Raw genomic sequence first — 27,620 nt, 5'->3', positions numbered from 1 at the left:
GAGAGTGACTGGCTCACGGTCACCCAGTGAATTTCACAGCAGATGTGGGATCTGAACCCAGGTTTCCTTAGGCTTAGTCTGACAGTCTGACGACTATACCACATGGGTAATTTAGTGCTGTGTAATGCATGAAATTATTGGTGCATTCCACATACATGTTGAACATCACCCAGAGCCTTTGGATGGGTTGGTATAGAAATATAATAAAATAAAATAAAATAATAAATGCCATTGTGCAAATTGGAGGATGTTTAGTAGGACTCCTTTATTTATTTAATGTATTTATTTTTACATTTATATCCTGATCTTCCTCCAAGAAACCCAGATTGGTGTACATGGTTATGTTTATCCTCACAACAACCCTGTGAGGTAGATTAGGCTGAGAGTTAAGTCACTAGCCCAGTGGCACCCAGTGAGTTCCATGGCTGAATGGGATTTGAACTCCGGTCTCCCCGGTCCTAGTCAAGAACTCTAATGACTACACTACACTGGTCCCTTGATGTTGCCCCTTGATGCTGTGTCCAAAAATATCCAGGATAGTCGTGTTAATGTTTTAAAATGCAGGAAATGAGTTGACTAGCAAGCCAGAGGTTGCCGGTTTGAATCCCCGCTGCTCTGTTTCCCAGACTATGGGAAACACCTATATCGGGCAGCAACAATATAGGATGATGCTGAAAGGCATCATCTCATACTGAGCAGGAGATGGCAATGGTAAACTCCTCTTTTATTCTACCAAAGACAACCACAGGACTCTGTGGGCGCCAGGAATCGACACCGACTTGACAGCACACTTTACCTTTATTCTGTTTGTTTAGAGTTTCATATTTAGTCATTAAAACCTTGAAAACAGAAATCAAGAAAAGAACTTGGTGATCTACCCAGCTCTCCAGGTTGAGCTCAGTTTTTCTGGAGACACTTGGAAGTGACTATGATGCTATGAAGCTCACACCCACTTCAGAGACGGGTTCCCCGGCATGAAAAAAGGCTTCCTGCTAATGCTGCAGACTAGTGATTAGTAGATGTTATTAGGGTTCCTTAACACAGTTCAGGCCTCAGGTTGGATGTGCCGAGGAGTGTTTGTCAACAGCCAGAGAGCTGCCTGTTTGCAAGATGTTTGCATTTATAATTCATACAAGAAGCAGAAGATGCTGTGTAAACTGTGAGCAGTGTGAGGATGGGCTGTGAAACAGGGCAGGTGTTTGCCGTGGAGAGGGCAGATAAACAAGCAGCACAACAAATGTGGAAGTGTGAATCTCCAAGAAGGCAGATGCTCCAATCCCCATCTGAGCAGGACCCTTTCTAGGAATCTTTTTGTACAGCCAGTAGTCTGAATGCATTGGAATGCAGGCACACATGTGGAATGGGTTTTTTTTTTTAAACCATCCATTCTTCAGTCATGGTAGTCTAATACTGTCCTTAGCTTGCATGAGTCTCTGAACAAGACAAGGCAAGACAGGAGCCGGGGAAGACAAAGGAGCCAAGGGCCTTTGGTGAGATTTCGAACCCACGTCGTAGTGCTTTCCAGGGCGCTTTCCAGATCAGACCCTACAACGGGGTCATAGGAACATAGGAAGCTGCCAAATACTGAGTCGGACCCTTGGTCCATCTAGCTCAGTATTGTCTATACCGACTGGCAGAGGCTTCTCCAAGGTTGCAGGCAGGAGTCTCTCTTCACCCTCTCTTGGAGAGGCCAAGGAGGGAACTTGAAAACTTCTGCTCTTCCCAGAGTGGCTCCATCTCCTGAGGGGAATATCTTGCAGTGCTCACACTTCTAGTCTCCCATCCATATGCAACCAGGGCAGATCCTGCTTAGCTAAGGGGACAAGTCATGCTGGCTCTGACAAGACCAGCTCTCCTCTCCTTGGTCATGACGTATCTGCAATGTGTGCTTCTGCACTTCCTGTGTTGTGACACCGCAGGGTGCTGTTCACATTTCGGATGCCTTGTTTCTGATTAAATCGCTGCGATATAGTGCTATAAAGTTGTATGTGCAGCACAAAAAATAGTTGTATTTCCCCATTGTAGGAGGGCTGCCCCACTGTTTATGCATTGCATTGTGAGGACGGTTCAATTTGCACAGACAATTCATCAATATAAAGCCCCTTTCTGCTCTAGAAATAATTTTTTAATTTTTTTTTTTTGCTGGGGTTGTTTTCTTCCGTGAGCACAGCTGGCAGCTGCTGCTGCTTCCAGCAGTGCCGGAGTGCTGGCTGTGCTGTGCTGCTCCCCAAAGCCCACTGCCACTGCACTCAGCCTTGCCACTGCCCATGCAGCCGCTCCCCCCCCCCCGGCTCCCCTCAGGAAAAAGCGGGCCCCGTGTGGGCTGCGATGGGGAGATTGCTCTGCCTGTGGAGCTGCCTGCTGGCCACCCAAATGCCTCAAAGGCGGAAGATGGGCTACCTCCTCCCCATGCAGTCCCTCCGAATGCTTTGGTGACAGGGGGCAGTTCTCAGTTTTCTTGGCTTCTGTTCTTTTTTTAAAAAATTGTTCATTGGGGTTTTAGTGCTAAGGTGCAATGCTCAGCAATGCAATGCTCAGCTTCAGTGTCTGCCTAAGGACCCTCGAGAGACCTTACGTGGGTGCACCATTAACATTAGATCCCCAGTCTTCTTCCACTTTAGGAACCGTGTAGCAGGAACACCACAAAAGGCTCCAGCCTTTGCATTCAACAGTCCCCTGCTGGTTTGGGGGGCACGCTCATAAAGACCTGAGGAGTGCAGTCTGGCATTCTAGGAGGAAGTGTGATCGAAACCAGAAACTGCCTTGGTACAGCACAGCAACTTGGGAATAAAATCAGGGGGAAAGTGAACTGAGGGGCAGCCGAAAGAGACAGAGGCTGGGAAGTCGCGGAAGGTCTGTGCAATTCTCAGCTTGCTTTCTTTGCTCTCCCTACAGGCAGCTTTGCACAAAGCCTCCAAGAAAAAAAGGTTGTGTGTGTTGTTTTTTTAAAAGCCTCACACGTCATCATCCCCTGCCTCCTCTGTGACCTTATTGGTCCAAAATGGGGCACGGAGAGCACACAGTCTGAACAGTCCTTGCTGGGAAAACACATTGTTATGGGTGGAAATATGAACGGCCACAGCTGTACCACGGACTATGCAATGAACGGCTTCCCTCCTTTCTTTACGTTTCCAATGTGATCCTGCCAAGCCAAAGCATTTTAAAACCACCCCCAACCGCTGTAGAGCGTGCAAGCTGCCTGCCTATTTCAAAACTACATTCATAAATAGAAAAGTCACAGGTTTTGCAGTGATGCTTGCTGCAGTTAATGAACGATCTCCTGTAACTTAGAGAACACCATGGGAAGCAAAGATGCATAGGGGCACCCTCTTGCTACTCCATGCCTGCTGAACAGCTGGATGCCACTCTCTGCCCACCATGGGTGCCTACCACTTGGCTTGAGTGTCTGTCCTTGAAAACAACAAATGTTTTTTACACTTCCTTAATTCTTGCCCAATGAACCACAGCACAGTGGGCATATTGATGTTACAGATACTGGCCAGAAAACCACTGGGTTAGTTGTCTGTACAGCAAACAGATTTTTAAAATTATTTTTTAAATTATTTTTTAAATAAATGGGGATGAAGAGAAATGACAGGGGGGAGAAAATAAATAACTGGTGGAAGGGAGTGGATAACTATGTGAGACAAGGGCAGCTGGGCTACAAGTGCAGCCTGTAGTGTTTGGGTTGGGGGGCAGGGTAGAAGAGGAGAGCCTCATATCATGGCCGGGTGCCCCAGCCAGGCCAACCAGCTCTGGCTCCTTCCCTCTCCAAACAGGGACTCCCCACCAGCCTTGCTCCTTCCCCATCCAGCCTTCTGAGGCAGGAGCCCGAGATGAGGCTGCCCAGTGACAGCAGCAGGCATGGATCCAATCAATGCTCAAACAACTACACCCAAGGGGCAACTTTGCCAAGGTTCTTGTGTTACTTAGAAGCAAAGCCAGGCTTGCCACCAAATGTTTGACAGAGAGCTACAGGCAATCCTGCCTTCCTAGTGACTGTGTCTGCAGAACACTATCTTGTGGGTCTTTAAAAAGCAGGTGAAGGCAAGTTTATTTTAGAGAGCTTTTCAATGAAACTGCCATATGGCTTAATAGAGAAGGGAATACAATTGGTTTGCTCATCTGTAATTCTTCACTGGGACTGCACTTCATTGTTTGTTTTATTGTGTTTGTACATTATTGATTTTATGGTTTACTTCCTTCAAAGAGCATCATGAAGCAGAGGGGTCTGGCAGCTTTCCTTCCATCCCTCCCTCCCTCCCTCCCTCCCCCTGCCACTCCCCCAGACCCTAACAGGTAGCGTGGAGAGTGGACCACAGCAGTAGCAGCAGGGAGGGGAGGGAAGCACCGCCCCTGCCCCCGTGGCTCCTGAGTCTAGAGCAGAGCGGCCTGCCTGCCTAGCTACCTCGCAGAGCTCGGCGGGTGCTGCGACTCGTGAGAGAGGCTGCAGGCTGGGCAGGGGCCAGGCGGCTGCACGGCAGGAGGGAGTCCGCAGAACAGAGGGAAGGGGCTCGTTGGCAGGCAGCGGCAGGGCACACGGGTGAGGGGCACACCCGGAAAGTGCCCTGTTGCCCGGTGGTCTGCATCCAGGAGCAATGCTAGGGTCAGGAGAACTCCCAGACTTCAGGTCTCCCTCTTTCAGAGGATGTGCAATAGACTTGTAAAAGAATGTTCATTATTCAGAATAGGAAAAAAATATTGCAGAGAATTATGCTGCCCGTTCTGTTAAATGCACTGGAGCAGTGTTCCCTATAACAGGGATTCCCAGATGTTTTTGACTACAACTCCCAGCATCCTCTGCTGCAGTGGCCTTTGGCTGGGGATTATGGGAGTCCACAACATCTGGGAAGCCCTGTTACAAGGAACACTGCACTGGAGAATATTCTTTTACAAGTGTAGTGTGCAACCCCATTCAGAACAGGCTGTTAACCCTATCCTAGATCAACTTTCCTAGATCAACTTTCTTACTAACAGCACCTCAGGGCCATCCCTAGCGGGGTGTGGGGCAGTGAGTGAAGCAGCATGTGTGGGGTCTCCTTAACATTTCATATCATTACAAAATCATACTGATTGATGGTATACAGTGTAAATAGTGTGCGTGAGGTTTTTGGACATGTCCAACCAGCTTGGACATATAATGCATTTCTAAAGAAATAAAAATAAAAAGCACAATACATGCTTCACAGTTCTCAGACCTTCTGGTTTGCAAATCCACTTGAGCATAGTGCATTCATAAATAAATAAATAAATAAATAAGTACAATATATTGTTTGTTTCAGAAGTTTTTGTAATTTTCTGCCATGAAACAAACCACTTATAGAGCTTCTTGGATGGGTTTAAAAAAAAAACACACGCAACCCAACAATTTGTCTAACCCACTTCAATTTAAATATACATATTCCTCCCACCCTGCCTTACATCTCTGCTCAATGCCAAAGTCCTATGCCAAGTCATTCCAGGACATGTGATCTAAAGGCTGGGGCAGAAGGGGGCATTTTACCCTTTTTTAATAAAGGCAGATTCTTCCATATGGAGGTGGAATGATGGTCTAAGGGCGGGGGGGGGGCTTCAATGACAGACATTTTTGTAATTTTCTGCCATAAAGCAAGCCACTTATAGGACTTTTTGGATGGTTTTTTAAAAAGAAAAACATTAAAAACCAACAATTTGTCCAATCCACTTCAATCTACAGATACCTATTCCTCCCACCCTGCCCTACATCTCTGCTCAATACCAAAGCCCTATGGCAAGCCAATCTCTAAATATTCGGGGGGGGGGGCGACAAAAAGGAAATCACATCATACCTCCATTACTTGGGCTGGGCTGGGCTGGGCTGGGCAGAGACTCTGCAGACTCTGCAGAGAGTTCTGGTGCTGGACCCTCCCTCCCTTCCTCCCGGCTTCATTGCTTCCTTCCTCAGCTTCAGGCTTCAGGGAGGCCGGCAGGGAGGCCTCTCTGGAAGCCCCGCCCACCTGCCAAGCAGCTGAGAGGTGGGAGAGAGAGCGCTCTAGCAGCTTGCCTGGGAGCCTTTCAAGCTGCACACAGACACACAAGATCGGCTGCGGGGAAAGATAAGTGGCTGGGACAGGCAGGGGATGGGAGGGCAGGCTGAAGTGCAGCGTGCCCAGAGCGAGGCCTGTGCCAGGGCGGGGCTTGGGGCAATTGCCCCGGTCACCGTGCCCTAAGGACGGCCCTGCAGCACCTCTATCTTGTCAGCCTCAGCAATTAAGCCTCAGCTTGTTAGTCCACATCCAGCCCATAATGGTCGCCATGTAGAGGACTATTACAGAGTGGAAACTGAGGCTGGTTATGTAGATTTTATTGAAGAAAGTTACTAAGATTTATTACTTAGCTATTACCAAATCATAAACAACAGTCCTACTCTGAGTGAAAAATCATCCTAGCAGAAAAATAAGTCTCAAGCATCCAGTAAGAAATACAAACTGACCAATCAGTCTACAGAACTGATGATTGACACAGACATTATAAACTCCACTACAAGCCTATACACAGATATACATCAGTGGCAAGAACAAAGACAATGTATATACACATAAATCCCAGCACTCCAGACCTCAGTTCAGAGCCTACACTGACTCCCTGGGATCAAATAAAATAAGAGAGATCTGCATGTCATCAACACACTGATGGCACCACAGACCAGATAGATGTTAAATAGCATGAGAGACAAGTTCAAACCCAGTGGAACCGCATAAACCCATATCCAAGGGTCATGAGCTTGGCCCATGAACCTGTCATCATCACAGCAACACCTCCTGAAACCTTGCTAACAGTAGTACCGCAGCCAGTCGAAAACCAGTTTTCTAATCCCCATCCAGAAGGATAGATGGCTGATGGTACTGAACACCACTGAGAGGTCCAACAGAAACTGACCTGTGCCAGTTTCTGGCAGTTTTTAGTCACCAGGGTGATTATGGTAGCTTCAGTTCCAAATCCAGGATAGAAATCAGAGGGAAAGGGAAATCTCATTCTGGATGCGCTGCAGCTGGGACACCACCACTAACTTTATTACCCTTATTCCCCTGCTAACTGAGCAAAGAGGCACCTTTTAAAAGTGGTGATTCTCTTTATTGACTAGGGGAAGTGCAGCTGGCCCTATCCAGCCCCAGCACAGAATCCCTCCAGTGGCTGTTGCTGGTGTCTATCTTAAGTTTACATAACATAAGAACGTAAGAACAGCCCTGCTGGATCGGGCCCAAGGCCCATCTAGTCCAGCATCCTGTTTCACTCAGTGGCCCACTAGATGCCACTGGAAGCCTACAGGCAGGAGTTGAGGGTATGCTCTCTCTCCTGCTGTTACTCCCCTGCAACTGGTACTCAGAGGCATCCTACCTCTGAGGATGGAAGTGGCCTATAGCCCTCCAACGAGTAGCCGATGATAGACCTCTCCTCCATGAAGCTATCCAAACCCATCTTAAAGCCATCCAGGTTATTGGCTGTCACCACATCTCGTGGCAGATAATTCCACAAGTGGATTATGTGTTGTGTGAAAAAGTACTTCCATCTGTTGGTCCTAGATTTCCTGGCAATCCTTGGCTCTAGTGTTATGTGAGAGGAAGAAGAATTTCTCTCTATCCACTTTCTCCATACAATGCATGATTTTATAGGCCTCTATCATGTATCGCCACAGTCATCTTTTTTCTAATCTAAAAAGCCCCAAGTGTTGTAGCCTTGCCTCATAAGGAAGGTGCTCTAGGCCTCTGATCATCTTGGTTGCCCTCTTCTGCACCTTTTCCAGTTCTACAATGTCATTCTTTAGATGTGGTGACCAGAATTGTACACAGTACTCCAGGTGTGGCTGCACCATAGTTTTGTATAAGGGCATTATAATATTAGCCATTTTATTTTCAATCCCCTTCCTAATGATCCATAGCATGGAATTGGCCTTTTTCACAGCTGCCGCACATTGAGTCGACACTTTCAACGAGCTGCCCACCACAACCCCAAGATCCCTCTCCTTGTCAGTCACCGACAGCTCAGATCCCATCAGCATGTTCTTGAAGTTGGGGTTCTTCATCCCAATGTGCATCACTTTACACTTGCCAACATTGAACCACATTTGCCACTTTGTTGCCCACTCACCCAGTTTGGAGAGATTCTTTTGGAGCTCCTCACAATCCGTTTTGGTATTCACTACCCGAAAGAGTTTGGTATCATCTGCAAATTTGGCCATCTCGCTGCTTACCCCTACTTCTAGACCATTTATGAATAATTTAAAAAGCACCAGTCCCAGTACAAATCCCTGGGGGACCCCACTTCTTACTTCCCTCCATTGTGAAAACTCTCCATTTATACCTACCCTCTGTTTCCTGTCATTAGTTAGCAATCCACACATGTACTTGTCCCCTTATCCCATGACTGCTAAATTTCCTCAGGAGTCTTTGATGAGGAACTTTGTCAAAAGGTTTTTGGAAGACCAGGTATACTATGTCAACTGGATCACCTTGATCCACACACTTGTTGACACTCTCAAAGAACTCAAAAAGGTTGATGAGGCAGGATTTACCTTTGTGGAAGCCATGCTGGTTCACTCCCAGCAGTGCCTGTTCTTCTGCGTGCTTTACAATTTTATCCTTGAGGATGCTTTCCATCAATTTGCCTGGAATGGATGTTAAGCTAACCAGCCTGTAATATCCCATCGCCTCTGGATCCCTTTTTGAAAATCGGTGTTACATTTGCTACTTTCCAGTCCTCCAGTACAGAGCCTGATTGCAGGGATAAGTTATATATTTTAGTAAGGAGGTCGGCAATTTTACATTTGAGTTCTTTGAGGACTCTTGGATGGATGCCATCCGGCCCTAGCGATCTGTTAGTTTTCAGTTTTTCCAGACAGTTTAGAACATCATCTCTTGTCACTTCTATCTGACACAGTTCTTTAGCCTCTTTCCCTGAAAAGCCTGGTTCAGGAACTGATACATGCTCAGTATCCTCTGCCATGAAGATGGATGCAAAGAACTCATGTAGCTTCTCTGCAACCTACATATCCTCCTTAATAATCCCTTTCACTCCCTCAGTGTATAATGGTCCAACCGCCTCCCTGGAAGGTTTCCTGCTTCTGATGTATTTAAAGAAGTTTTTGTTATTCCCCTTGATACTTTTAGCTAAATGTTCCTCAACTCTCTTTTTGCCTCCCTTAAAAAGTTTCTTTTTAGATTGTGAGCCCTTTGGGGACAGGTTCAGGGAGACATCTTTATTTATTTTCACTTCTCTATGTAAACCACTTTGGGAACTTCTGTTGAAGAGCGGTGTATAAATATTCATCGTTGTCATAGTAGTCCACAAAGAGAAGAATAGAAACTGGCCAGTAATTCTCCAAGCTGGAGGGTCTGAAGGAGGGTTCTCCAAAAGACGTTTCACCACCACTTCCTTGAGGCAAAGTGATATCCTACCCAACATCCTTTTCCATAACAGCAACAACTAGACCACAACATTAGACCACAGTGGTCTGCTACAGTATGAACACCTTCATACAACAAGAGACAGAGCACACACTGCAGAAGAGTCTTGATGAATAATGCATATGATGGATTTAGCCTCTTTTTCTGCTTCAGGAATCCCCGTGAGCAAATCAGCACTTCGTTGCATTTATTCATTACTGAGAATTATTCAGTGAATGTTTTACCCACGTTCTTTCTCTGACTCTGAAGGCTGGATGGGAATAGCTCTCTGTCAGGGATTGCAAGGGAAAGGACTGTTTAGTAAGGACTAACACAATGCTTATGTGGTAATAGGTTACTGCCATGAGAGGCCTACAGGATGAAATGATTCCTCTGCCTTTTTCAGGCTAATCTGCCTTCGGTGAGCTTATTTGAATTTCACTAAAGAGATGTAAATGACTTTCACAAACCATGTGGCAATCCAGTTGCTAACATAAGGACAGAATTGGAGCGTAGACATGTGGGAACTCTTGTGCTGGTGGCCATGCTGTTCCTGCACATAGTCAGAGCAAGAGGACTGTGTCCAAAGCATGGTGAAAATTACAGCACTTCTAAAATGTTGCAAACTCAGTTTATTCCAGCTGAAAACTGTGTCTCTGCTTTAAGAGGGAGCCCTCTGTTCACAAACCACAGTTCAGAGTTGCTGATGAAGGCTGCATTCACATCTAATGTGGAACAGCAGTTGAAGGGGCCAGAGGTTGCCGGACCATTGCATCTGAATGCAGAACAGCTCCTTGGAACTCTGGTCCTACACAGAGAGTGACCTGAGGTTTCACTCTTCAAACTCCAATTTGGACCCTCGGCTTGTAGCGAGTTTTGCCATCCCAACCCAAGGTTTAACATAGCCTGTGTTGCATCTGAATTTGAAAGCACAGGTTGTGTTGTTTGTGTTCCCTCAAACTGGAGTTGAGGGAGGAAGCTTTTCCCTCTCTCTGGCTGTCATTGGCTGTGTGAGCTGTCCTTCATGAAAGAAGGAAGCCCAGTTCAGTCTCTCTGACTGCAAGCTCCCTGCTCTCCGTTAAGTCCGAATTTGGGCAGGAGAGCAGGGGCGGAGTCGGGAGTGGGGTTCCGCATTATGTATGAATGCGGCCCATGTGCAATTCATCACTTTATCTTGCTCTCTTTCACACACCCTTGGTAGTGTCTTTTTCTTATTAGATCTTGTGTATACCATGGTTCGTGGTTGTGCAGTTGTCATTGGCTCTTAGGGGGCAATGCCTGTGACAGGTCTGGTTATACAAAACACAGCTTTCTCCCAGTCAAGCCTGGATAAATCAAAGGTCTGTTTTATCTTTTAATTATGCTTAATATTTTCTAGCTGAGCCTATTAAAAGAAAAAAAAAATTGAGCTACCCCAATCCATCCCCCTGGGACCTGTGCTCTGCCATTCACAAAATATGTCCTTTTCATTTTTCTTTGAAGGATATGGAGCCCCCCATCCAGGACTGGTGCACACACACAGCCCACTCCCCACTTTGCTTTAGGACAGGCCTGCTCAACTTAGCCCCCCCCACACACTGTTTTTGGACTACAACTCCCACAATCCCCAGCCACAGTGGCCAATAGCCAGGGATTATGGGAGTTGTAGGCCAACATCTGCAGGAGGGCCGAAGTTTATCAGCCCTGCTTTAAGATAAGAGCCTCTTTGTTGCCTTTTTCTTTCTTTTTTTGGCTTAACAGCCAAAAAAGGCAACAAACAGGCTCTTATCCTAAAGCAAAGTGATCCCTCCTCCTGAAGCCAGGCTAGCCCCTCATTATGTTCGGAATACTGTCAGGCTGCTAATGCAAGATCAGGGCTAGAGGGAGCAGAACAGTATAAATGAAGTTGCTCTCATTACTTTAAAAAAAAACACACATTTTTGCAAGCCCTAATGAAACACAGATGTAGGATCTTTCTGATTATCTCCCCGCAAATGATACCCTCCTCAGGGTAGTTCCATCTTCAGATCTATTGGTATTAGATAATTACAGCCAATTCCTGCTGGCAACCTTCCAGATGGCATTTAACACTAACAACTGCTGGGTATATGGCAAAGGCTTCCAGTCCCTTGAGGAGAAACCACTAAAACTGCTAATTGATGGGGCCCATCACCTTTCGCCCCCTCCACCTCCTCTCTTTCTCTTCCAGGTATCAAACTGCTTTGAGTTGCTATCCCTTCTCCCCCCTGCTGTCTTGGATGCAGCAGCTTCTTGATTAAAGGTTGCGCTGAGATGAGGACAGACATTTTACAGAACTTTCTTTCCTCAGAAAAATGTGATCACCCTTGAAATCTGATTAGTAGGAAGGGTCTTCATGGAACATCATGCTGTTCTGGGATATAGACTGGATTGGGGACCCGCCCTGTCCCCCCCCCCCATTTTTTCCAAATGAGAAAAAGAGAAACAGTCTGAATAAATATTAGGGCTACTAAAGTGAACATTCACTGTATATGATTGAATCTTACTGGCTTGGGATGAACAGCACACAATGATAGGTTTGAAGGGCGTCAAAAGGCTATAATCTAGTGCTTTAGAGCAGGGATCCTCAACGTTGGGCCCCAAGATGTTCTTGGACTTCAACTCCCATAATCCCCAGCCAAAGGCCACTAGGCCTGGGGATTATGGGAGTTGAAGTCCAAGAACATCTGGGGGCCCAACGTTGAGGATCCCTGCTTTAGAGGGTACCGAGTATTATCTGCTAACTGAGCAAAGAGGCACCTTTTTACTGTGGTAATTCTCTTTATTTAGCAGGGGGAGAGCAACTGGCCATATCCATCCCCAGCACAGCATCCCTCTAGTGGCTGTTGCTGGTGTCTATCTTATGTTTCTTTTTTAGACTGTGAGCCCTTTGGAGTCAGGGAGCCATTTTATTTATGTATTTATATCTATGTAAACTGCTTTGGGAATCTTTCCTACAAAGTGGTATATAAATATTCATCATATTCATTGTATCTTAGAAATCCTTACAACCATCCTGTAGCATAGGCCTGTATAATTATCCCTATCTTGCAGATGGAGGTTGGGCTGAGGCTGAGAGAAAGTGGCTTGCCGAAGGCCTCATGGCTGAAGCAAAATTTGAACTCTCAGCTTCCCAACTTACATTCTCTTAGCTCAAGATATATGCATCCTCCATCTTGCATTGTCTATTACCACTGCATTGGAAAACTGAGCGAAATGCCAGGACAGAAGTACTCATGCTGTGTAGGAGTTGATTACAGCAGAAATGCACAAATGGCAGAATAATGATTATGCCCAGTCTATTTCTGAGCAGAAGAGAAAAGGCGGATTTTATGTTTTAAGTTTGGACACTGGGCTTTCCCATTGCAAGGACAGCATGCATAATATGAATGTGGGGCAAGTGCATTTGCAAGAGAAAATGTGGCTATTCTGACAATCACTAGAAACCAGGCTAAGGGAGCCCAGCCTGGTTTCTAGGGATCGTTAGAACCACCAGGCTTGCCCACGAGCCCAGTGGTTCCATGGCGGCTAGCCCCCCCAGGAACCCCTCCTCTTAAACGAGGTTCATGGAGCGCTTGCTCTGTTAACCATGTTTTTGCGGTTGTGAGATGCCGCAGTGCAGCTTCACACCGTGACAGGTCTCGAGGAGACCCCCGCCAGGAGGCTCCAACAAACCTCCCAGCCTCCGGGGTCTCTCCAGGATGCCCTGTGCTCTCGCGTGAGGCATCCTGGGACTCCGGGGGGCAGGACGGTCCCTGATCCCCACCAGCAATTGTGTGGGCGGCCGATCCGGTTGCCCAGGGATGGCTTCCTGCCCGTGTGCAGGGAGAGCGGGCTAAGCCTGCTCTCCCCGCACAAACCCTAATAGCACTTCACACTAATCGTGTGAAGAGCCTCAATCAAGGAATGCAGATGAATAAGTGGCAGGGGGAGTGGGTTGCAAACCTTCTTTCCTGCACCTATCAATTCTCCCATGCAGATCTCCTCAGCCCCTTCTTTTTATTGTCCCCTCCCCACCACCATGCCCCATCGGGCTCAATTTCAGGGAAAGATTACCGGGGGAACATTTGCAGGGGAGAACTAGTGGATGTGGGAAAGGTTAAGCACATCCCTCCTGCTCCCCAATCCTCATTTTCAGATACATCCCTCCCTCCCTCCCTCTTGCGTTACATTAACCAGCAAACTTGTATGCAATAGCTGTGGGCTCCCTCCCTATGTGACAGGAGTGGATTATTCATGCCCCCACATTTACAGTTCAGAGAGTTTTGTTTCTCTCTGAGCCAACCCACTCCTTATGGATTATAATTATATATAGCATTCATTATAATGCCATTGAGCCTTCAAAGCACTTAACAAACATACATTATCCTGGTTCAACAATCCTGTAAGGTAGGCCTATATTATTAAGCCCTTCTCCCCCACATCAGCTTAATAATACAGGAGAGTTTGAGGCTCAGAAAATACCACTTACCACAAGAATAGTGGTTTGCTTAAGCCCCCCTAGAGAGTTCACAGCTGCAAAGAATTTTAAACAGGGACTTCCCAACTGACTCGCACTAATTAGCCACCTCATTTCATCAGCTGTAATTAGGATGCCCATGCTTGAAGGCGACATGTTGAGGCTTGGAATGGGGGCTAGTATATTCTGTCCAGAGCAGTTCTTCGAGAATCTTCAGATCTTCTGTTCTCATTCACTAAAGAGAGAAAGGGGAGGTGGTGTGGGAGGGGACTCTTTGTCTGAAATGCCCCACTCATCTGGGCACTTGGACTGTCCGTTGAGCAAGGGCGGCTAGACCTCTCTTGCTTTCAAGGAATGTCTCCTTTCAGACACACACACCCCAGGCCTCCAAAGAAGAAGCACTGCACAGCCCCACAATAGCCCTTTTATTTGGGAAATGTTGATCTGGCAACCCCACGTGGCACGCTGCAGAGAGACAAGGGGAACAAGCATATCTATAAGATATACGGCAAAACAGGGTAGACTAGGCCGAGAGCTGCAAATTAACAATAGCTTTCACCGTTAAGATTGTGACAGAGAGGCAGTGGCACACTGGGGTGCTGTAATTAGGTAGCTTTGCCAGAGAGAAGAAAGGTCAGAGTTCCTTTGTACAGATGTTTTTATCCTCTTCTCTTCCTATCCACTCTTAGTACATTCAGATGTCTCATGGGAAATTATAAGAGGCATGGAAATGCAGGAAAAGTCAGAGGCTGATGTCAGCTGGTCCCATGACCTGGAAGGAAGAGGAGAACATTCTTCTCATTTAAAGCCCCAAGACCTGCAAAGTTAACTCAGTTGCCTGTTGTTCGTTACCTTTTCCTGAGACTCGGCTACTGTGCTGTCCTGCTTTCCATCAGAACCAGTTTGAGAGTATTTCTCAACCAGCTCTACTCCCACCACCAGTAGCAATGTGACTGTGGCCTTCTCTTTGTTCTCTACAAAGACCCATGGGATCTTGCTCCTTTGTGCAAGCTTAACTTACGCCTACTTTTTTGGTTTCTTGAAATCATCGCTTCATAGTCCATGCTCAACATGCCTGGCAAAGAAGTGCTCTCTTTCTGTATATTGGGCCTGGCGCATGCACCTCACTGGCTTATTCAAAGCTTGACAAAAGCATGAACAGACACCATAGAAAAGTACTATGCGTTAGGTAATGTGAAGTGATAGGCAAGTCCTGGATCCAGTCATTCAGCAAGAGCTGCTAAGGAAAGTGATATGCTGCTTACCTACTTGTGTCATACACTAAAAGTGGCCAACTCTAAAAATGGCCCTTGGAAGAGGAAAACACTTGCCATGTGCTTCACGGTGGTCTTTGGTGGCCCAGAAGCCAAGAGATAATGTCCTGGACCGACCAGTAGAAAGGACTTCTATTACTGGTCGGTCCAGGACATTATCTCTTGGCTTCTGGGACACCAAAGACCACCGTGAAGCACATGGCAAGTGTTTTCCTCTTCTTGGCCATCTTCCCCAGGTAAGCTGTAACCTTCAGCTTTGGAATGCCCTCCTGGAAGAGCTTCATCATAGGAAACATAGGAAAGTGCCATATACGGAGTCAGACCATTGGTCTATCTAGCTCAGTATTGTCTTCACAGACTGGCAGCGGCTTCTACAAGGTTGCAGGCAGGAATCTCTCTCAGCCCTATCTCGGAAAAGCCAGGGAGGGAACTTGAAACCTTCTGCTCTTCCCAGAGCGGCTTCATCCCCTGAGGGAATCTCTTCCAGTGCTCACACTTCTAGTCTCCCATTCATATGCAACCAGGGCTGACCCTGCTTAGCTATGGGGACAAGTCATGCTTGCTACCACAAGACCAGCTCTCCTCTCGAACCATGCTCCCTCCCTCAGGGTTTTAAAAAAACAATGAAAGATCCATATTTTTAGAGAGGCTTGTAAATATTTTGTCCACTATTCATATTTGGTGGTTGTTGTTTTTTTCTCCCCCCCCCTTTTTTTTTTAGCTTTTAGCTTTTTAAGGCGTAGCTTCTAAATGTGGTATTAACCAGGTCTTTTAATTTGTATTAACATTATTAAGTTTATATTGTTTCATATTTTATCTGTTTTACCAATTTCATGAGCCGCCCCATCAATAGTGTACTGGAGAGGTGGGGATATAAACATTTTTAATAAACAATGAATAATTAAATAATGACCAACAGTCTCCCAATTCCTCCCCCTTTGTCTACAGAGGAGTGTCCCAGATAGTCGATCCTTAGCACTAGAGAGGGAGCAAGGGAGGCAAGGACCATACAGCAAGTTACTCCCCTCCCCTCGCTGGACCCTTGTGGTGATTTGAAGGAAAGCCCCTTTTCACATACAGAGAGGGCTTTTCCGTGTGATCATCAAGCAATGCAGATGTAAAGAGTCGTTTCCCATGGGCTCACCTCCATCTGTCAATGACAGAAGAGGGCTGGGGGAAAGAACTTGGAAGCTGGATAGTCCTCCTTCCACAAAGTCTACCATCCTTCCAAAAGTACTTTGTCCTTCTGTGCCCACCTGTCTTTTCTGATGCTGCAAACGGCAGCCTCTCCTGGAGCACAAAGAGAGGCTGTCTTGCTGTGGTCACCTAGACTTCCTTGCTGAAGCTCACACTGTTTCCTAACAGGGATATCCCTTGGAGGAACTTATGGCTTAAAACAGGTCTCATTTCTTGCCATTTCCATATGGCTCAGCGTTTGCCTAAGTTCTCATATCATTTGCAGTTTGTCAACTCTACTGACTTGAATGAACTTTGTGAGTCCATTTGTGGCACTGGACTGCAAGAACTGCTGGATCAAAGTCCCCCCTATTCTTCCAGGGCACAATCCACTAGGAAGTTCTAGCCCGTAAGCCTCATGGAAATGAAGAGAAGTATGAAGAGCCTTCCAAATGGGGCTCATGTGAGAGACTGTTCAGGTGTAGAGAAACTGGATAGGTTGTACCCAGGTACAGGGTGAATGGGAGCGTGCTGGCACACCGCTCTAGCCACTCACTTCACTATCCCCAAATTCATTGGTTGCCTCTGCAGACAGCAGGGGGTGTAGCTACAGGGGCATGTCAGTATTGGGGCATGACTTGTAACATGCTCCCATGCCTCCCCTAGGACTAATTTGGCAGTGGATTGTGTTCCTTTTCTCCCAACAGGAGTTTAATATACATACACATCCTTCTTGTAAGCTTCAGAATCAGAAGTGGTTAGAAGCAGAAGACTAATCCACAAAAGTAATTCTGATGTTGGCCACATTCGCACATAATGCAGATTAAGTGCACATGATCCACATTCACACATAATGCTCCATGAGTGCAATGGAGCTGTGGCTCTGTGCCCACCCACCTTCACTCTGCCATCTGAATGTGGATGTGGATGTTCAAGAGAGCTCCCTCTTTGCAGTCCTGCTGACTGAGAGGAGAGGAAACTGGCTGCCTGGGCTTCCTTTTTTACTGAATGACAGCCCCTGCAGCCAATAGCAGCCAGAGTGAGAGAGGAGTTGCCTCGCTCAACTCCAGTTGCAAAGAAGCCAGACTGTGGTGGCAACGTTTGGATGTAACACTGGTACAGCAGAACTGGAGCTCCAGGCGGCAGACCTCACTACAAACTGAAGGCACAAATCACTGCCCGGGGAGGAAAACCGCAGGTCCATTTTCTGTTGAAACTGCAGTTGCCCTCATTCAGACATAGCTTTTGAAACCAGAGGTCCCTTCTCCTCTGGTTTTGTGTTACGTGTGAATGCAGCCTATTCCTTCATGGGTCAGCACCAGTCACCTCTGAGAAAGGCTAATTCTCTTCCTCTTAGACTGATGTTTCTGCTGTTTAAAAGGACAGGATGGAATCTTTCTTCTTTTCATTCCTGTTTTCCTCCATCTGTCTAAGTTTCCTGATTATGCTAATGAGGACTAGAAACCCTACAAGTGATAATGTGTGCTTGAAAGTACCCATTGCTTTTATGTCATGGGGAGGAAGAAAAGCAGAACTGCTTTTTGAATGGAAATTTTTACTTTGTTTCAAAGGCAGCTTTAAATGAACAACAAAACATTTCCTTTGTTTGGAAAAGACAATTAATCTCTAAGGAGTCGTCATTGCATAAAACCACAAAAAATCCAAACCCTCATGTGTTGCAAAAGCCTTTGATTCCCCAGCCCCCACACTCATTTGTACAGAGACAGTGTGTTGTATGTTTAATTTCATACCATTTAGTTTGGGAAAGAATTGTGTTGGTTTTTTTTAAAGAAATCAATTCATAATCTGGTGAACCCCTGGGACTGGTGAAAAGCAAAGAAATGGCAAGGAACAAAATAATGCCAGATTGGCTATGAAAATAATTATTTTAGAATAAACAAAAAGGGAGGACTTGAGGCCTTTTTAAAAGCAGATCTTTAAAAAACGAGTCATCCCCTTTTTGTTGTTCTGAAATAATTATGTCTGAAACAAAGAATTAATTAACTGGGTAGGATTCATAAATTAACTGTGTAAAAAGTTCACAGTGATTTACTTTGCATTGTCATTCTGACTTTGTTATCTCCCCAGGAATTGCATTGCTTGACAGATGCTGCATACGTGGTGCTTTTATAGTGTGCAACTAAAAATGTGATGTGTGAATGTGACAAGTGGGTATCTGAAAAAATATGTGTGATACATTTGTCAGAGAGCTCTGTGTTGGACATACTTTTGGTGGCAAATGTGGATTTCTTCCAATGCAAGGTGTGAAATCGCTTGGAGAATAGAACTTTTTCTGCAGTGCTTTTTGCAGTTATTGGTGCAGGAGCTTCCATTACATGACAGTTGTCTTGTATGACAACAGAGACCCAGATTCTTGCTAAACTTTACACTATTTGGTTTTAATATTGGCCTTATGAGAGAAGAAGAAGCAAATCTATCCTTCCTAGGCTACCACAAGCTGCCACATACTTAAGTATTCCTTCCCTCCATTGTCCTCCCCCTTCTCCATCACTGACTGAAACAGGCCTCTTCTGATGTTGAACTTGGCTCCGTGGGGAGATAGAGAACAGATAGTGATACTATCACTAATTTCCAGCTGGGGCAGGCAAATGCCTCCTCCTCTATCTTCCCTTGACACTTACTTTTAGCAGAGTGTAGATTCACAGAAGTAACCTCATCTGTCACAATTCCAACGAAGCCTTGAGTCTAATATATAACATGGGCACCATTCATATGCCTGCTCCTAGTGTCAATCTTAATCTAGCAATCCATTCATCCAACATGTGCCAACTCAAAAGGCCTGATTTAACATGGCTCAAAGACATTAGAAATGAAGTGAGAACAACACTTCTTTTTTATTTTGAAATTTGATTTTTTAAACTGACTTTTAAAAAGTTTTTAAATTGTTTTGTATTGTATTTTGTGTCTTTCTGTGTTGTAATCTAATGTGTTATGTGTTTCTACTTGATGTTTTAATGATGTGTTGTGAGCTGCCCAGAGAACCATTTGTTATGGGCCAGCTACCAAATACAGCTCATTATTATGGTTATTTTATTATTTCTTCTTTAGACAGTCAGACCGGTGTTATTGCCTGATTTATTTTATCCAGACATCGAGTCCTTCCCAAGGACCTGGGATGGCTGAATTTTATTATCAATGTTGTTGCTGTTATTATTATAGATATTGTCTCAGAATATAGGCTGTTCCCAGTAAAGTTGCTTCTTATAATTGGCTGATGGTGATTTCTGTGCCCCCTATGGTGTTGTTGTTGTTGTTGATGATGATGATGATGATGATGATGATGATGATGAACAAGGATTGGAAGAAACAGCCCCTCAACTGAGGCAGTGTTTTGATGATCAATGTATTTTCTGTGGTGGGTTGCCTGCAGGACCGACTCATTGCCTTTTGCTGCTAGAAGTGAAGGCAACATGCCGTCCCATCCCTGTGCCTGGACCCACACTGATGTCACCCCACCCTCCTCATTGGACCTGCCCAGAATTCAACCAGCCTAGACTCTGCCTGCCCGCCCCCCGCCCCCGTGCTGGTCTTGCCTTTGGGATGCTCTGCCCTCATTGCTGTTTACAGCTCCAGCTGGTCCTGCCGAATGGCCTTGCTTCATTGTTGCCCCCCACCCCCGTGCTAAAGTGGGGGGCTATCACTTCAGCTCCTTTGGAGCGACCAGCAGACAATGAAGCGAGACCAGCCAGCAAAACCTGCTGGAGCTGTAAACAGCAATGAGGGCAGAACACACCAAGGTGAGACCTGCCCAGGGGGAAAGGGGCGGCACCTGGGCTGGTTGGAGCATGGGGTGGGGCAATGTGATGTCTCCATGGTTGGGGTAATGGCTCAGTGGTACAGCACCTGCTTTGTGTGTACTCTTGGCATTTCTGATTTTAAAAAATCTCAGGCAGCAGGTGCTGAGAAGTGAGGAGCCCCCTTCCACAGTCTCTCAATATAAGACGGCTTCATCTGTAGCATTTCTTGCTACTTGGACTTCTGCACTTCTCCTGGCTGCTAGATGGGGCCTTTTGTTCTCTGACCTGACACACTGTCTGTAAAGCTCCAAGAGCTTCCATGAGATGGAGGCTTTTTGCTTTGCAGATCAGCCTTGTTATCTTGCTACACCCGTCCAGTTTTCATATCTGCTCCAAGCAGTTGCCACTGAGCCTGGATTTCTGTTCTGTACATTTTAGAAGTTGTCCTTTGGCCATTGGGGCTGGGGATGATGGGAGTTGTAATCCTATTCAGTGTCTAGGGACCCATGGTTGGGAACCCCTGCACAGGGGCGTATCTAGGGTAGGGCAGGCAGGGCACATGCCCTGGGCACCACTTGAAGGGGGGCGCAAATTCTTAAAATTAATTTTTTTAAAAAAATGGCCACCAAAAACAAAATGGCCACTGCACATGCTCAAATGGCCTCTGTGAGGCCCTAGGACCTGCCAGGCCTCGCAGAGGCCATTTGAGCATGCATGGTGGCCATTTTGTTTTCAGTGGCCATTAATAAAAACACAATTATCTTTAAAAATGGCCACTGCACATGCTCAAATGGTCTCTGCGAGGCCCTAGAGGCCAACAGTGGGAGGGGTAACCTTTGCAGACCCCCCCTCCACAGCCTATAGGAAGCGCACCAAAGGGGCTACAGGTTAAAAAATAATAATTTAATATAATATAAGTCACTGTACACATATTCAGTTTGGCACTATGTACAGAGAATCAGGGCTTGTGAATACTGAGCTGAAGCTTATGAGCTAGTATTGTATTCATTTGCTCTTACTTTGCTTATAAGTGAGTTAAATGTGGTGTCTTAAAAATATGGTTATTAATGGTGAGTTTGTCTTTGAATCAGTGTGAAATCCTTAGTATTAAGGCCCACTGGGAGTTTCTTGCTCTCTTTCTTTCATTTTAACTGTCTTTCTGAAATACTAGAATAAATTCCAAGCAGTGACACAGTTTACTCCGCATATCCTTTAATTATTTTCAGAGTATCTGGGAAAAGTCAAATTCTCCATTTATTTTTAAAACTTATGTAATAGTGATGCTAGTAGATGCATAGTAGAGAATTAGACAGGCACTTCTGTTTAGTTTTCCAAGTACACCTCCACATAGTATTTGGGTATTTCATGAGCCCCAGCATACTGAAATTTGTAGTTTTCCAGCATTTTTTGATCTGGCTACGTCCACTGCTAAATAGTTTTTGAAATTTTAAAAGATTAATGAGCTTGACTTATATTTTTCAGCTGATATTATAGTAAAGTTATCTGAAAGATGGGTGTCAGATGTTTGGACAGGGGTGCAATTTCAGTGCTTGCCCTAGGCGTTATTTTCCCTAGATACGCCTTTGCCCCTGCACTACACAAACACGATGCCCTGGTGAGAAACTGAGGAGAACCAGTGAGAAAGGAGAGCCAGCAGGCAAAGCTGATCCTCCTTGAAGAGTCTCTCCTCTTTCCGCCTGCCCTCCCTTTTTATCTGCAGCTTTCTTCTCATTTCCTGCTAGAAGGTCAGGCCAATGGATGCTGATCATTACTGTATTCATTCCACTGCTATAAACAGAAGTGCTTTGCTCTTAATGGGGATTTAATTATAGAATTAAACAATGATTATATCATTTTCTTCTACCAATCCCATTAGCAGCAAAGAGACAAAACAGTTCAATCTCGCAGGCAGTAGGAAGTGCACAAGCCCACACATCTTGTTCAGGCAAAGTCATGAGAAGATGTCCACCACCTGGCCGTCAAGTCTCAGAAGCCTGAACATGAAGACAATGACATACAATCCCATCTCCTCTTGCACACAAACCTAGCACAGACACGTGTTTTATTTATTTATTTATTTATTTATTTATTTATCTGATTTCTATACCACCCTTCCAAAAATGGCTCAGGGTGGTTTGTACCCACACACACACACCACCTACAAACCATGCATAAAAATGAGCACAGAATCCACAAATATGACCTAATGTGCCTGCTTATTGTAAGCATGAACTCACATAGACAGAATGCTGTGGAGTCAGCACACAAAGAAACAGGAAAACAAGCAAAATTAAGATGAAAAAACACATACATTGTGTTCTAGAATGATAGAAAAGTTGCCAAGTTGAGTTGAAATTGACATTGCTTCTCGTGTGAGTCAACTGTTAGGCCCATTACTGGCCCTCCATGTGGGCTGAAAGTTGAGGGAATGGAAGGAAGCATCATTTTAATAGTCTGCCATGTTTGCTACATTTTCCTGGTGGCAGGATCAGGCCAAGTTGTTGAAGGCACACTGGCAACAGGTGGATGAGGACCAGTCCTCCATAATGCCTTGAGTATGCAGTAAGAATTCAAAAGAGGTCCTGTGATGAGACCAGATAGGCTTGCTATCCTTTATTCTTAATGCAGAGTAGAAAACTCACACACATTTTATTTATTTATTTATCAAATTTGTACACTGCCCCAAACTTTCATCTCTGGGTGGTTAACAATAGCATAAAACCAGTTAAAAACATATACAAAAAACTTACAAACAATTTAAAAATAAACCAGAGATTAAAACCAAAAAAATGCAGGAAGCTGAGAAAGCTTGGGCGAAAAGATGGGTTTTCAGGTGTTTTTTGAAAATTGACAGAGATGGGGAAGATCGTATCTCAGCAGGGAGCACATTCCACAGTCTTGGGGCAGCAACTGAGAAGGCCCGTCTCTGTGTAGCCACCAAGCGAGTTGGCGGTAACTGGAGACAGACCTCCTCAGATGACCTCAGTGGGCGGTGGGGCTTATAGTGAAGAAGATGCTCTCTTAGACACCCAGGGCCTAAGCCGTTTAGGGCTTTATAAGTTACAACTAGCACTTTGTATTTTGTCCAGAAACTATTGGCAGCCATTGTAGCTCCATCAGTAAAGGAGTAACATGGTCTCTCCGAGCTCATCAGCTCATCAACAAAAAGGGCAGAAAAGAAGCAGGCAAACAACTCTCCTTCATATCATCCTGTTTCTACCACTTGTCCCTCACGTCTGATTTGCTAAGTACTTTGTTTTTCTCTGCTTCCAACATTATATGTTTGGTTCACTGGAATGTTTTAAAGCCGCTAACTTACTATTAGGATGGAAGCACAGGAAGGAAGGTGTTGCACTGCCAGTTTAATAGTCCAGGCCTATCCTGAAAACAAACCTGATGGCTTAGCCCACACTGAGGAATTATTAAAGGCATGCACAAGTAATGCTCTTTGGAGTTTTGTTTAGGCATTAAGAAACAGAGTGTAGTGTACCTAGGGAGAATGGGAGCTCAGTGCACCACTTAGCAAAGAGCCAGCATGCCCTTTAGCCACACCGTCTGCTCTCCCTGATTATAGCACTTCTTTTCCTGCAAAAGCATGCCCTGAACTCGGGGCAAATTTCTCCTTGTGACTTGGAATATTAGCCACTCAGAGTTTCAAATCATGGGGAGAAACTTCCCTGGGTTCAGCACTTGCCTCTGTAAAGAAATGCTGGATCGAGGGAGAGCAGGGGATGTGCCTTCTGAAGAGTGCATCAGTGCTGGAGGTGTGACTAGACAGCACATTCTCGCTCCCCTGTACCTGGCGACACTGTACACAATGGGAGGACCCATAAATATGTGCGCCTGCTGGCTCGTTGCAATGTTTGACAAGATCTATACCTCCAGAGACAGAAAATAGGTGATAGCAATGCAATACTTTCAGCTTTCAGTATGTTTTTCTTGCCCTGACCATTGGGCCTGTAATGGCCCAATTGGTAGTGGTGTGTTAAAAGTTTTTAACAGTTTTAAAAACACAAAGATTACTATCAAATTGTATCGATGCTGTAAGAGGAATGGAAATGAAGACTGGCAGGAATGTCCTCCAAAGATTACTCCATGGAGAGAGGAGAACAAGTTGATCATTGCTACCCGTGTTCCCTCTAAGGCATGCGCATGTGCTTCCGCTCACAAGTTTTTCAATGTCTGCTCAGTTAATTTTAGTTCCCGCTCAGGTTGAATCAGGAAGCCCCATTCTAAATGCACATGCGCATACACTGCCTTGATACTACCGTCCCGGAACAAAACTCATTCCACATACAGATGAAAAAAATTAGAGGGAACACGGATTGCTACCCTGACCCTTACTTTAACACTTTCCACTGGCAAAAATGACCACAGCTTTATCTTTATTGTTTGGCGGGTAGGAATAAAGAAGAGAAAACTGTAAGTGCAACAATACGATCACCTATTTTCTGTTGCTGGGAGGGTAGATGTTGCCAAAAATCACTATGAGCATTGGTCCCCTGAGATGGTACTGATGGCCAAGATGTGTGGGCCTGGTAATAGGAACAGCCTCTGTTTTCTGGTACTTCTCTCTGATTTAAAAAAACAACCCACCACCCCTGTTTTGCTCCTAATTTTCTAGTTGAGGAAGTATTGGCGAAACCTTTAAAAATGTTGTTTGTGCACATCTCAGGTATGCCAGAGAGTTCTTCAGGTTTCAGTCATCTCCCAAGGTCCCTAGGGGTTAAATTTTTGAAAATGGTAGCTGCATCTTGACCCTTCTGTATATGTACATAAATGCATACGCATTCACAAGTACATAATCCCATTGCCAGTGTATATCCTGCTTCAGAAGTCAGTGCAGGACAGGGTACTGCAGAGTTAATTGACACATGACAACATACAGCTGTGGAACTCCAATTGTGATGCATAGTGTGAGGACAGGTGTTACTAACAGAGAAAAGTCCCTGTTTCCATCTGTGAGATGTTGCAGGGTGTGTCATGACCATTGCCCAAGAACCTGGCATCAACAGCTACAACGATGACTATCAATGAGTAAGTGAAGTCGCTTTATTTTATAAAGAGGATTTGAGATTTCTGTACTGCTGCTAGCAAGGAGTGAATTAACCAGTCTTGAGGCTTCTGAGTCACACTGAAATGTCAACATAAAATAAAATACCCCCAGAACAGTATAAGTGCATTGCTCTTTGTTGCCATTGATGGCCACTCCTTTAATATTTGTTTCTGACATTTTCATGGTTTTGATTTTTGATTCTGATCTGCCTTCAGATATTCTTTGATTTGTTCTATAACTTTAGGCTTTGTCCCTTCCCTTGGTTTCCATTTGTTAATAACCCAGCAGTTTGTTATTGGTTTTAAGCTCTCTTTTTAAAAGTACTAACATTACTTTACTTACATGGAGATAATCCTTGTCTTAGTAAAAGTATGTGTATGTCAGAACCTTTTGGGGTCCCCAGTGCAGTCTACAATGTGACCCCTTCAATATATCACCTCAAATGATCCATCTCTAGCGTTGGGAAGTCATTGTACTTGGCTGAGCAAAAGGCTGACTTGTTGTCTGTTCTTCTTTGTCTTTATATTACAATGACAAAGATGAATATTTCTATATTTATTTATATAATATGTCTTTATATTATCAGTTTTAGGGAAAGAATGGAGAGATACATTGTCAGCACTGCAGAAAAAAACATAATGTTTATATTTAATGTCTAACTGAAGTGGATTTCATGGTTTGGTGTTGAATTCAGGTGATACTGACAGTGTTCCATATATAGAGACATGGTCCCTGGGCATTTACTAGGAATTTGTTCCATCCATTAGAGTGTGACAAGTTTGGCTTAATGCTTCTTCCAAACAAACAAGTCTTTCCTTTGGTATATACACAAATCTGACAAATATATGCACAAGTAGATGGTTAGTTCCACAGTAGGTTGGACTATGTTATTTTTACACAGTGCAATTTTACTTCCCAGGAACTGGAAACTGCAATTGTGGAAACATTAACACTGATTTGGTTCAAGCTGGGAATTGTTCTGCAATGCTTGTAACATATAAATTGACATTTTTAATTGCAGGCTATCAGCTGGTGCTTTAAGAAGATAGTGACAGTAGTTATTTAAACTTCCCCGCACACACCTGGTGTGCTGTACTTAAACAGGTGCGCCGTTGCTTCTTAGCTGATGCCTGAGGGCAACTGTTTTTATGTTTGCATTCTTTAAAAGTATGCTAATTGCATTTAAAGTTTGGCTCAGGGAGATGAAGACCAGCTTTTTACTTTGTGTACCCAGTATATTTCTGAAATGGTTGTTAGTCTGATTACACTGTTGGGCCCTTAGCTTTTGCCTGGCATGCTTCCAAGGGCTTAATCTGAAGAAAGCCTTGACCATGGGATGTGCTTTCAATGCCATGGTCCAACCCCAGAATGTGAGAAGCAATCACCCAGAAGAGTATATCTGAGTACGTGCAGACTGCATTTTCCCCCTCAACAGTAAGCAAGCACTGCTCGTCCTCACACTTTTAGTGTGATGTCACTAGTGGTGACCACCAGCTTAGATGGCTATATAAAGCAATCATACCTGTCATGGAGGATGGGGTCAAACGATGGCTATTCAGTCTGATAGCTAAAACAATCATTTTAAATGAGCCATTTTTGGAAGGGCAGTATATAAATCAAATAAATAATACATAAATAAATTAAATAAAAGAAACCTCCATGTACAGAGACAGTATATCTCTGAACAACATATGCTAGGGATACATAACAGGGGAAGGCAATCACCTTCATGGACTGCTCCTAAACTCCCCCAGGCATCTGGCTGGCTATTGATGGGAACAGTCTGGACCAGATCAAGATAAGGCAATCCTTATTTGGAATTAGGGAGCAGGGCTGCTGATCTCTAACACCACTCTCCATACAAATTAATGCTCCTGTAGTTCTTGCAGAACTGCACTTGTAGGCTGCAACTATCCACCACTACCCCGCCCCCGGTTCAATCAAGGCACATTAAAAAATGGACTGGGAAGGCTTAGGATCCCACTTTCCTCTAACAGTAAAGATTCGATTAAAATATACTGAGGTCCACATTTCCATAATCTGCACTGGCTTCCAATTTGCTTCTGGATCCAAGTCAAGATACTGGTTATTACCTTATCCCTTTACAGCCCTAGTTATTTGAAGGACTGTCTGAATGTCAAGAGTGAGTTGGATCAGCCCTCCTTCCACATGGTAAAGGAATGCACGAGGAGGATGTCAGGATGTCCCAAAAGCATCAGATGGGTGTGTTTTTGGCACACACCCCTTTTCTTCACAACAAAAAGTATTATCTGAACTGGCTTGCTGTGCTGAAAGGTTGAAGAAATATGTTTAGGGACATGATTGTTCTGTTCACAACTTGAAGGGCTGTCACACAGAAGAGCACAAAAACTTGTTCTTGGTTCAAGAGCCCTGTGTGCCTGATGCAGGTACCAGTGCGCCTCTTCTCCCTGTTTCCCTCTTTTAAAAGTGTGGGGGGGGGAGGGCATCTTGCTACCTTGCTTACCTCCCTCTGCCCCC

The 27,620-nt window shown here is 44.9% G+C and overlaps 1 protein-coding gene and 1 long non-coding RNA gene across 5 annotated transcripts in view; one reads left to right on the top strand and one right to left on the bottom strand.

The window, feature by feature from the left end:
- The window catches only part of LOC128345013 (uncharacterized), a 29,672-nt gene extending 23,741 nt beyond the window's left edge, over positions 1–5,931 (bottom strand). The window contains exon 1 of the long non-coding RNA XR_008316182.1: positions 5,808–5,931. This is a non-coding gene — a long non-coding RNA (uncharacterized LOC128345013). The remainder of the gene's footprint in view (positions 1–5,807) is intronic.
- GRM2 (glutamate metabotropic receptor 2) overlaps positions 1–27,620 on the top strand; it is a 136,076-nt gene that overhangs the window by 35,680 nt on the left and 72,776 nt on the right. Inside the window, exon 1 of one of the 4 annotated variants that reach the window (XM_053296245.1) lies at positions 24,968–25,102. The exons of the other annotated variants lie outside the window; for them this stretch is intronic. The gene's annotated coding sequence lies outside the window, so the exon portion shown is untranslated. Of the gene's footprint in view, positions 1–24,967; positions 25,103–27,620 lie in introns of those variants that run through there. 4 annotated transcript variants of the gene reach the window in all.

Source organism: Hemicordylus capensis, chromosome 2, assembly GCF_027244095.1.
Source record: "Hemicordylus capensis ecotype Gifberg chromosome 2, rHemCap1.1.pri, whole genome shotgun sequence".
Lineage (NCBI taxonomy): Eukaryota > Metazoa > Chordata > Lepidosauria > Squamata > Cordylidae > Hemicordylus > Hemicordylus capensis.
The sequence above is the reverse complement of the archived record's forward strand: the minus strand, read 5'-3'. Positions and strand labels throughout refer to the sequence as shown.